General features: G+C 43.1%; 1 long non-coding RNA gene across 1 annotated transcript; it reads right to left on the bottom strand.

Annotated features, from left to right (window-relative positions):
• Positions 1-1,256: 1,256 nt before the first annotated feature.
• On the bottom strand, positions 1,257-9,725 carry LOC136491123 (uncharacterized). The gene is made up of 3 exons (XR_010767949.1): positions 9,364-9,725; positions 1,619-1,825; positions 1,257-1,549 (listed from the first exon to the last, which is right to left on the bottom strand). It is a non-coding gene; the product is annotated as an uncharacterized lncRNA (long non-coding RNA).
• Positions 9,726-10,679: the final 954 nt, after the last annotated feature.

Here is a 10,679-nt window from a genome sequence, read left to right as displayed (position 1 = left end):
CGCGAGCAGCAGCAGCACGCAGAGCAGGAGCTTTAGCGTGGCGAGTTCCAGAGCGTGGTTGCGCGTGCGAGCTCACGCGGCGGCGCAGGCCAGCGTGGAGGCGTGCGAGCAGAGCTCCAGTGCGGCGGCGTGTGCGAGCTCGTGCGTGGGCGTGCATGGAGATGGCACGCGAGTGCGGCTAGTGCGGCGGCGCAGGCCAGAGCGGAGGCCGAGCAGAGCACCAGCGCGGCAAGCTCCAGAGCGAGGCTGTGCGTGCGAGCTCGCGCGTCAGCGCAAGCGAGCAGAGCTCCGAGCGCAGCGGCGCGGGCCTGAGCGGAGGCGCACGAGCACGGCGGCGCACGCCGGCAGCAGCACGTCGGTCAGGCCGTGAGCTCCGCACCGGCCGCGTCCTGCTGCTCGGTTGTGGCGCTCCCGTCACCGGCTGCTCGCCCGCGGCGCGCGGGGTCACGACAGCGGCTCGTCGGTTCGCCCGCAAGCCCGCAGCCGCCGCCGCCGCGCGGCAACGTCTGCCGTGGCCGCGTCGGGATGGAGGGATAGAGCCGGAGAGAGGAGAAGAGGAGGAAGAAGATGACATGTGGGGCCCGCATGTCAATGTCAGGGGAGATGAAGTACACGTCTTCGTATACGCCTGCAACTGGGCCCAGGTTATGTCCATATGTATTCAGTGATATTTTTGTGGAAAACGAAGAATTGTAATGGCATGCTTCAAAATAGACAAATAGTAATGACGTTTCTCCGAACATCAAAAATTATAATAACGTTTCTCCAATTAACATCTCCATCTGCAAATTTTGTCCTTAACATACTTGTTGCCATTGGTAAGACAAAATTTTATAGTATGAGTCCGCCCTACGTGATTTTCCGGGCTGGATTCACCACTGGGCGCAACCATGCACATCACGCATCACGCCTTGCCTTCCATGCTCTCTCGGCCGTCGGCATCGCTGGAAAGGAATGCACCAAGCCTGCCGAGTGCACGTAACGGCCTGGCTGCCTAAGGCCCTGTTTGGCAGAATGGTATTTTTATTGACATGTAATTGGTTTACAGGTGTAACTGGAATCCGCTGTTTGGATCCACCATTGCATGCGTTCGTTCACAACCCAAATGGCTGAAGTCTGTAGCAGGGTTCCCACAAGAATACTCCTACGCGCTGAAGTCTGCAAACGTTGATGACTTGTGCTGACATCGTCCCAAATGACCAAAGTCTGCAGCAGTGACTACTGGACATGTCAGTGAGCCAGTAAGCACAATCATGACATGGTGCATATAGAAAATTCGAAAACAAGACATGTTCAAGCTGAAAGTTAAACAGAATTCATATCCAACAAGGAGCCAAAATTCGACATAGTTCCTTCAAATAGGATCCAACAAAGTTGGCATGCTCAGATTGTTCTTCTAAGCTCAAATACAAGGACATAAATAATGTTTAAAAACAGTTGACTGATGGTTGAAGGAACTGCTAGCATCAAACACTATTGTGTGACTTGATACTCCTCCATCGGTAAATGCTTCGATTTTGCATGATCTTTAAATGTTGCGGCGACTAACCTGGAAAATATATAGAGTTATAAAATACACTGTATAATCTAAATAAACAAACGGAAAAGCAATCCTCACCAAGTTCGTCGGTCATCTATGGAGAGATAGATCGGAGAGGTCGTTTGTTGCTGCTGTGCGAGCCGATCCGGCTCCTACGGTCACTGTTGGGATGAATCACGGAGGTGGTGGAGGGGGACACCGGGGGAACTTTGGCATGGCACGAGAGGGATTTGGCGCCGGAAGGCAGGATAGAGGTAGGGGCCGTGCCACTGGCCAAAACCTTACCTGGGAGCGTACTAACAAAGATTCAGTTGCGAGAGATGATGCAGCTAAAGAAGAAGAGCAACAGCAATCTGCTGAAGAGAGATGGGAGGGAAAGAAGGGCCAGGGCAAGCAGTCTGATGATCAGTGGTGTGTGTGTGTGGCTCTTCCAATAATCAACCTAGGATTGCTTGTGAAATCTGTGGTATGTTTAACCATGTCACCAAAGATTGTAGAAGACTCTGTTGTGAGATATGTGGGGTTCAAGGTCATATGGCATATGATTGTAAGAAATGCATTCCCTGGAACTGTGGGCCTGAACTCTGTGCAACCCAAGTAGAGGATCAAAGTTTCTTTTTCATTGAGGAGGATATTGACCCAAGAATGGCTAGAGAAAGAGAGTGCACTGATGTCATTTCTATTGTCAAGGGGCAGGCCACTGGTAAAGACATTGAGAAGCAGTTCATCAATGTGGTTGGCTCTGAAACCTGGAGATGGACTGCCAGGCCTATTGGGGAAAACAAGTATGCTATGAGGTTCCCAACTGCGAAGATGGTCAACGATTGGAGCTTCTTTCCTCACATTGCTATGAGACATGTGAATGCAGAGATGAAGATTGAACCATACACTACAAGCCTTGGTGCAAAAGGACAGCTACAGAAGGCTTGGTTCAGAATTTGGGACATTCCAGCTGATCAGAGGTCTATCAGAACTTGTGCTAAGGTGGGTGGTCTAGTTGGGAAGGTGTTAGAAATTGATGAGAAGACCAGGCTGAGGAGTGACTATGTCAGAGTTAGGATTGCCTGTAGAGATATCACCAAGGTGCCAAGGACTGCATAATCTACTTTAGGTCTGGTCTTACATGATTTTCTCTTTGAAAGGGAAGTTGAGGTTGAGGGCCCTGCTAGAACTTTACAGAGTGGAATCAAAGTGACTGAGAGGGATCAACCTCCACCCTCAAAGAAATATAAGGCTGATGAGAATACTGGTATGGGTTCACAAACAAAAGCTGGGGGCCAATCTAGTGGGCAGACATCTGATATGGGATCTAACAAGGGTGTTGGTAAGAAGCAGGCTGCAGATGTGACATTGTCTGCTCCTCCTAAATTGGGCAGCAAAGGTACTAATGGAGGGGGTGTAGCTCTGCAGAAACCTGTTGAAGGTGAGGATAGTGGGGGGAAGGTTAACATTCCTGAAACCTTTGAAGAATCTGAATCTGATAGTGACTTGACTGATAGAATCAGAAGAATTGATGGTTTTGGAGACATTGGGCAAGGATGCTCAGGGCAGAAGAATGGTGAGGACTCTCAACAATTCTGGTACATGGAAGCAAACACCACAAATGCTTGTATGGATCATCTCATAGGTGGTACAGAGAAATCAAGGAAAAGTGGGACTGGATATATGAACTCTGAGAAACAACTCTATGATACAAACACAACTGAAGAAGGCAACACTCAGACTGAAGTGGATGTCACTGAAGAAGCTATTGTATACACTCAAGAAAGTGTTGGGACTGAAGAAGAGAAGAATGGGCAGGAAGGACAGCCCGAGATACAAGAGGCTCCTTTATGTGCTGAAGCTACAAAGACCAACATCCAACAGAATCAAAGGATCAGAAAAAGTGATAGGCTCAAGAAGGATATTGCAATCTCCACCAAAGAGAAGAATGAGATGATGGCAAGGAAAAGGAATTTGGAAGGTAACACATATACTTCTACTATGTTTTCAGATCTTCCAATTGAGATCATTAAGTCTTTATCCTGCAACATGGGTGTTGATGTGCATAAAATCAGTTTTGGAACTTTTGATATGCTTAAGGATTTAGAAGTTGCTAGAAAAAATTTACATGATAAACAACATAAGGTGATCATAGCTGAACAAATTGAGGAGGAAACTGTAGAAGAGGATATTAATGAGAGACTGATTGAGTGGCTGCAGGATGATCTTTCTGAGACAGAGAGTGAAATCCTTGCACATTCCAAGAAAGCAGGAAAGTTATGTTAAAGAAAAATTAAAATCTCTCCAAGAAATAAAAAGAAGAATCAAGACCAGGAAGCTTCTAGCTTGAAAGTGGGGGGGAAAGAAGGTACAATTATCCTTCAATCCCCCAAACAAAAGAAGAAAAGAATTAGAAAATGACTATACAAGGCCTGATATGGAACTGTAGAGGCCTTAAAAAGAAAGGGGTCTCTGCATATCTCAACAATCTAATCTTCCAGTACGGCTTTGACTTTATTGGTCTTCATGAGACCATGATTGAAGAATGTGAATCCAAGTTGCTAAGAAATTTTGACATTCATCAAGATTACCTTTGGGAATGGATTCCTTCCAAAGGTAGATCTGGTGGAATTCTAATAGGGGTAAAGTTACAGAAATTTGATGTGGGTTCTTTCAAAAAAGGAGATTTCATGATACAGTTAAACCTCTGGGACAAGGAAAACAAATTAAAATGGAATCTGTTAGTGGTCTATGGTGCTGCCCAAGAGGAGCACAAGTTTGATTTCTTGTCTGAGCTTTCTAGATTCTGTGATGCTAATTCTGACCCCATTTTAATTGGGGGGGGGGGGGGGGGGGGGGGGGGGGGGGGGGACTTCAACATTATTCGATATGCAAATGAAAAAAATTCTAATAAAGGATTACATAGACACTCCAGTGTCTTCAATTCTATCATTCACTTCTTTGAACTAAGAGAACTTTTCATGAGTGGGGGAATGTACACATGGTCCAACAACCAAACCTCCTACTCTGGAAAAGTTAGATAGAATTTTGGTCTCAAAAGATTGGGAAGATGCTTTTCCTTTGGTCATGGTTCAAAAACTTCCAAGGGAGATTTAAGATCATAATCCTCTGATAATCTCATCTGGAACACCCAAAAAAACAGCCAGCATTCAATTCAAATTTGATTTGAGTTGGCTCGATAAACCTGAGTTTCTTTACTTAGTTGAGAAAATCTGGAATAAACCCTGTAGAGCCAAGTCAGCGTTAGACAAGATTCAGCAAAAGCTGAAGTTATTTAAGCAATATGTCAAAGGCTGGGGCTTCAATCAGCAAGGGGAATTTAGGAAAAAAAAAAGAAAGGAGATCCAAGTGGAATTAACTAGCTTAGAAGAACTTGAAGAAAGTGCTGAGCTTTCCAAGGAGCAAATTAGTAGAAAACATTGGCTGCTTTGTGAAAACTTTAAAATTTTAGAACAAGAAGAACTTTACTGGTTTCAAAGAAGCCATGAGACATGGCTATTAAAAGGGGACAGTAATAAGGAGTACTTTCATAGGTGTGCAAATGGAAGAAAAAGAAAGAACACAATTATTTCTCTTGAAAAAGATGGAACATGTATAGAAGGTGATGAAAATCTTCTTAAGCATGCATGAGAGTATTATTCTGAACTCTTTGGTCCTGTTCCACAACATGACATTAATCTGGACCCTAATATATGGGGTGATTCCTTTAAATTATCTGACTCAGATAATGAAAAATTATGCCAACCTTTTTCTGAGACAAATCAAGGTGGCTTTGTTTCAAATGGAAAAAAAAAAAAAACAAGGCTCCAGGTACTGACAAAATTCCAGCTGAATTCTTCCAATCTTGCTGGCATATAGTCAAAAATGACATAGTTCAGCTATTTGAAGAATTTCATAATAATAGTGCTGACATAAGCAGATTAAACTATGGGATCATAACTCTACTGCCCAAAGTCAAAGATGCTAATAAAATACAGCAGTATAGGCCAATTTGCCTACTGAATTGTCTGTACAAATTGATCACAAAAACTTTGACTTTGAGAGCAGAGCCTATTGCTGAAAAATTAATCAATAAGTCTCAGACTGCCTTTCTCAAAGGTAGGAATATTTTAACTGGTATTATGTGTATGCATGTTGGGAATTTAACTTCGTCACAAAACACAGCCCCAAACTTTGGAGCTAAATTCTTAAGATTCCGTAACGAAACCTGTTTGCAGGAAAAAGGAAAGCGAAGACAACATTTGTACTTCGTATGAAAAGATTTGACTTCGCCAAGAAGAAGGAGAAATCAAGATAAAGAAGAAGTCAAGACCAAAGCGAAGTCAGAAGTTTAACTTCGTGGGTAAAGATTTGGCTTCGCCGATTAACGAAGACAAAGAAAAGCAGAGCAGAAATCGACTAAGACAAAAGGCAGAATTTCCCAGAAGAATGATGGCCAAATAGAGGGATGAAGACTGAAGTAGTGTAAAATGACGACTTCGCCCTTATAGTTGAAAAGGGTTGTAAATATTTGAGTTAGGGGTAAAATAGTCATTTTATGTAAGATACGAAGACTGGGGCCCTATAAATACCCCCTCTCACATGTACAGTACGATCATGAAATAAATACAACTTTGCCTTGTGCTCAAACTTTGATGCTTGAGTAATTTCTTACCCAACAATGCATGAGATAGTTCATGAGACCAAGAGAAGAAAAGAGATGGGGATTATTTTAAAATTAGATTTTGAAAAGGCATATGACAAGGTGAATTAGAAATTTCTGTCTGATTACATGCAAATGAGGGGCTTTAGTGAACAATGGAGAGTGTGGGTATCTCAAGTAGTTTCTGGGGGGAGTGTCAGTATCAAATTGAATGATAGTGTGGGTTCTTATATTAAAAGTCATAAGGGGGTTAGACAAGGGGATACCTTGTCACCCATCCTTGTCAATTTTGCTGCTGACAGTTTAACCAAAATGGTGAAGAAAGCACAAGAAATGAACCTAATTATTGGATTGATAGATCATATTATCCCAAAAGGTGTGGCCATACAGCAATATGCAGATTACACAATAGTTTTCCTCAAACACAGTGTGGAGGGAGCTAGAAATATGAAACTCCTTCTGTACATGTATGAGTTGATGGCTGGTTTAAAAATAAATTTTAACAAAAGTGAGGTCATTATGATTAATGATGATGGTAATTGGAGTGAGGTCTATGCAAATATTTTTAATTGCCAAATTGGCTTGTTCCCCATCAAGTACCTACGGGTTCCTGTGAGTCCTAGCAGGCTTCATATTAAAGATTGGACCCCTTTGGTGGATAAGAGCAATAAGAGATTGGATATTTGGAAAGGGGGTGCAATGTCCATTGCTGCAAGATCCACTCTAATAAGCTCTTGTCTGAACAACTCCCCAATGTACCAAATGTCTGTATATCTTCTTCCAAAAACCATTTCTGCGAAAATTGACAAATTTAGGAGATCCTTTTTCTGGCAAGGGGGTGGAACCAAGAGAAAGTATCATTTAGTGAAATGGGTCAAGATATGTAGAAGTAAGAGGAAAGGTGGTCTTGGCATTAAGGACCTGAGAAAAATGAATATAAGTTTGTTGGCTAAATGGTGGTGGAAACTAGAGCAAGAATCTGGGCTCTGGCAGGAGATAATTCAGGCCAAGTATTTAACCAACAATTCTATCTTCTCTGTGTCTCATAAGATCTCTGACTCCCCCATCTGGTATGACTTGCTTAAAATAAAAGATATCTACTTACAAGGAAGGGGAATTGAAATCAGAAATGGTGAAAAGACTAGATTCTGGTTTGTATGCGGAGGTGGACAGGGTGATGCTCATCAATGGTGTAAACACCATGTTGAAGGTGGCGAAGGAACTGCTTCTTTCACAAGAATCGCCTGAAGACAAATACAAGCGCCTGAAGCTTGATGACGGCAAGGACGGTGGAGACCAAAACGCCTAAGGAGCCATGAAAAAAGATAACTCTGGGCCTGATGATTAACCTTTTTTCTTGTTTCTCCCTAGACTCTGTCTTTTGGACACCCATGTGTGGTGTTCCTTTTATCTTACTTGTTGGTCTGTAATAACTGGAGTGTGAATCATTGGGTCGCTAGATGGAGCGGTTTGGGCACTTAGGTTCTCTTAGATTTCCAGCAATTTTCTGACTCTGAGACAGAGTTCAGGATTGTCTGGTGTTGCTCTTCCTTCTTTTTCTGCTCTATCCCATCTCAGGAAACTTGTTGTATTTCCGTTTTCTTTAAATGGAAATGGGGTTCATCCTCGCGTTGAAAAAAAAAATCTAAATAAACAAACTTTGGTGATAGTAAAATGACAATCCAATTTTGACAATGAAAATATTTCAACATGCGAACTGTATATGTGACAATAAAAATACACAGAAATTTAGAAACACAAGGACACAAGGGAGCAGATAGTAAGCCATTGTAGAATCTGCATTCAGGTTTAGAATAACACTTCTGACGTTTTACACAGGACCTGTATCAGTCTCAAATTTCAGCGAGAGGCATAACGTCAAATTTGGGAATTGCAATGCGACAGAAATGTTAATCAACCATTAGTCAATCATTGTGAAATCTGCATTCAGTCTTAGAATCTCTAGGCTCTCAATCCTCTCATCACCCACTTTACATTAGAGAAAGAGAACTTCATAACTAAATGGGAATGGCTACAGAATTCTTCCGAAGATAACATAATCGCATTTCAGATTCCACAAAAATATTCTGTACTCAAGTTTAAGACAATGGATAGGCAAGGAAAGAAAAACTGATATGTTGAAAAAAAGGAAAGGAAAACTGAGAATTAGTAAGACAGAAGTTAGAGAACACTGGAAAGTAGTATTCAGGTTCAGCAGTACGTGCGATTTCAACAGCAGCAGTGTATGCTTGTTCTACAATTGTTTGATGGAGATGGAGATATAAGCATATAGCAGTAATGTATTAGAGCTACTACTCATTCACATGAAAGGAAGCCAACAAGGCACTATCAATGCTGTAGAGAAATGATCAAGGAGGCAATATAAGAATAATTGGATAAAATTCCAAGCTTGTTCACTTCTTTAGTCAGCCACAAAGCACAGAGTCTTGTTTCGTAGCCTAGGAATATCCATCAGGATGAATGTATCTACTATCATTCATAGTACAGAGAAGGATAGTATATAAATAAAGAATCTGATGGCATAAATTAGGAAGTTGTACAAAAAAAAACATAGAAGATGAATACTATATTGGATGATAGGAGTACTCTACTTGTTAAATAACCATTTTTAAAGAACCTGATACTGCCACATCGCTCTGTTATCCATCCATTTCAATAATGTACTTATATGCTAATTAAACATGAAAGGGAAAACAAACCGTCAGGCTACAAACCGATCAAAGACCATATGTACTGATGGTCAACTACTCCTAGCATCATTCAAACCGACCACATTGTTCTAGCATCCTACTGAATCAGCACTGCACTGATGTCTACTACTGAATCAGCACTGCACTGGTGTCTACTACTACTACCGACCACATCGATCAAAGACCACATCATTCTTCCACTTGTTACACTACTGAATCAGCACTGCACTAGCGTCTACTACTCCGAGCATCCTATCCTATCGATCTAGCCTGACACATCGTTCTCTCATTTAATCAGTGCCCTATCTAGTAGTTGAAATCTCAATCACCACATGTTAATCCCCACATGTATTCCTGTCAGTCAAAGAATCAAGGGCTAATCGAACTCCTCCCACGATGACGACGATCACCAAGAACAGAACATCACACAACTTTGACAAAGAAATTGTGAGACGCTAGAAGCCTACCACACCGTTCCGCTGCGCACCAAGCCTCTTCGCCGCCGATCCCCGCCTCACCTAGACCGCCCTCGCTCGTGCCGTCCGAACCGAACCCAGCCCGTTGTCGATCTGGCCACCTCCTGCCCGGCGCGCCCTTGCCGCGGATCAGGTCGCAGATCCGGCGCGCGCTCGCTTGAGGCCTCCGTCAGCTCCAGCGGCGAGGTGAGCAGCCGTAGAGGAGTGGTTGGGGGAGGGACCGACGGGGTCGGTGCGGCGGCGGCGTCGGCGTGGTTCCAGGGTTGGGCGCCGCCAGGAGAAACCCGCGCCCCTCGGCACCGAGCGGACGGAGTCGAGTTGTGCCCGGTGGTTATCGTATTTTTTTTCGGACTTGATTTCTGTGCTGGTTTACGTTGGCCGCCGGGTAAAGAACCTATAATTTACAATGGTTTTGGAGCAAATACCGGGCTTGCAAACGGGACCTAACTCTGTTGCTCTTGCTCACCGCAATCGGCATCGGCGGACAGCGGACAGCGGACAGCGGACAGCGGACAGCGGACTGGACTGGAGCATCGGCCATCGGGGGACTGGACTAGACTGTAGACTGGACTGGACTGGACTGGACCTCGGGTGGGTCGGCGCCTTGGACTAATGCTCAAGCCTCCTATCTCTTGTTGGTCACTGCGTGAGAAATCGAAGGCCTGCTTCGTCTTTGAAACAAATATTTTAGGAAATGCAGAAATAGCAAAAACATAGAATTAAAACACCCTAGCACTTGAAATCATGCAGGATTTCAGGAAAAAAAAGTTTGGGAAAATGTCTTTGGAAGCAACATAGGAAAAACATATAGCCAACAAAACACTTAGATTAGAGCTCAAACCTTTCTTAGCGTATGGACCTCTCGTCATCCAAATAGCAGCTTGGAATGATTTGTTTTCCATGCATTGTTGATCTCTATTTGACCCAAGAACAAGGTGTATTTTATCGGAATTTACATCCAAATGGACAATACTTGTTGATGAAATCTCATTATCTAGCTCTAATCAATACTGGTATCACTAATGTAAACAAGCGCTCATGGAAACTAAACTACTAAAGGCCCCCTTTAAAATTCAAGATGTTTCTATGGTACCTACGTGCACGAGCTATTTCAAATAAAGATAATCTAGCAAAACATAATTGGCAAGACATTAAAACATGTAGCTTTTGTCATGAAGATGAGACAAGTAGGCACTTCCCCCGTTCGCTTCACTGAAAAAATATTGTGAGAGAAAAATACTGTTTCAGCTGAAAAAACAAGCTGAAAAGTACGAATTATAAGACAAGCGAACATGGCCTTTGTCTGT

Source organism: Miscanthus floridulus, chromosome 11 (genome assembly GCF_019320115.1).
Source record: "Miscanthus floridulus cultivar M001 chromosome 11, ASM1932011v1, whole genome shotgun sequence".
Classification (NCBI taxonomy): domain Eukaryota; kingdom Viridiplantae; phylum Streptophyta; class Magnoliopsida; order Poales; family Poaceae; genus Miscanthus; species Miscanthus floridulus.
Note: the sequence above shows the minus strand (reverse complement) of the source record. Positions and strands in the feature narration are given on the sequence as shown.